Source organism: Haplochromis burtoni, unplaced genomic scaffold (assembly GCF_018398535.1).
Source record: "Haplochromis burtoni strain Fernald_Lab_line unplaced genomic scaffold, NCSU_Asbu1 Contig_157, whole genome shotgun sequence".
Classification (NCBI taxonomy): domain Eukaryota; kingdom Metazoa; phylum Chordata; class Actinopteri; order Cichliformes; family Cichlidae; genus Haplochromis; species Haplochromis burtoni.
The window spans coordinates 1,420,160-1,421,459 of NW_024582518.1; the positions used below are offsets into that span (position 1 = coordinate 1,420,160).

The 1,300-nt window shown below is 39.5% G+C and overlaps 1 long non-coding RNA gene across 1 annotated transcript in view; it reads right to left on the reverse strand.

Annotated features, from left to right (window-relative positions):
- LOC121815216 overlaps positions 1-651 on the reverse strand; it is a 3,006-nt gene extending 2,355 nt beyond the window's left edge. Inside the window, exon 1 of the long non-coding RNA XR_006054891.1 lies at positions 246-651. This is a non-coding gene — a long non-coding RNA (uncharacterized LOC121815216). The remainder of the gene's footprint in view (positions 1-245) is intronic.
- Between the last annotated feature and the right edge of the window lie 649 nt (positions 652-1,300).

The window sequence follows — 1,300 nt, forward strand, 5'->3', positions numbered from 1 at the left end:
GTGACATGCACCTCCCGAAGAATTTTGTCTGGGCTCTTATCTCCCTTTTTATTTCAAACAATCAACAGAAAATTTCACAGACATATTTTTATGTAAGGTTTTTAAGGCTGTGGTGTTAATTTTTAAGTAACATGAGCCCAGCAGCAACGCTAGGCTAACACTAACTAGCTAGCAAAATTATAAACCTGGTGCTAAACTAAGAGAAGCCACAAAATCAGTTTGAATAAGAGTAAACATTTACTCACCAAGTCAGTGTATCAGGTAAAGATCCACAATAATCTCTTGAGCTGATGCTTCTCCAAGTTTGCTCAACATATTCCATAAAAAATGCTGGCACCATGAACATGCGGACTGATCTGAGAGGGAGGAGGACGGTAGTCACGTGGCATTTTCAAAACACATCTTTCATCCTTCCACACTGAGAAGCAAAACTTCCAGCTTACTTAGTTTTTCTAAGTTAAGATAACTCAAATAAATTGAGTTTATCAGAATTTTTGCATAAAAAGTACTGGTAACTTATTTAAATCGAGTTCTAATAACAAATTGATAAAAATTGAGTTCAGCCTATTTAATATTTTTAATTAAACACAATATTACATTTTACAGTGTACCTTTCTAATGTGATGTTGTTGTCCCTGGCTCTCTTTCTCTGTCTCTCCCTCCTGCTCTGTTCCTGTGCTACTGCGAGTGTAACTACCGCCCCTCCTATGGTGTTATTTTTGTGCCACTATTCTGAGCTATTCTGCCTCGTTTGAGTTTTGGACGAAATGGATTCTGGGATATTGCATTTCGTCATTTCGAGCTGATTGGAGACCAAAACAGCCAATCAAATTCTTTTTGCATCCAAGTCTGTGATTGGCTGTTTTTGTTGCACAAATATAACGGTGTACAGAAAGAGTTGAGCGCGCACAGGCAAAAATGTTGAGAGCGCAAGCAACACATTGCGAGCAAGCGCAAGTGCAAAAACTGAGTGACAGGGGCTGCTATTGTGTGTGTATGGAGTAGCAAACACTGAAATACATTTTTTGCACGCAGCAATGAATTTTGTTCACTCAAATTTAGCTTTTCTTCGCTCAAAATGCAACACTTGCACCTGCAATTTTATTTTACATGCACTCAATTTCTTTTTTATGTGCGCTCAAGTTTTTTTTTACGTGCGCTCAGAATAGTGGCACAAAAATAACGCCATACCCTCCCCCCTCTTCCCAGCGCAAAGCACAAGGCTGGGGTGCGGAGTGAAGCGGAAAAAAAGTGAGAGAGAGAGGGTGAGAGAAAGGAAAGAAAAAACAAACCCACGGCT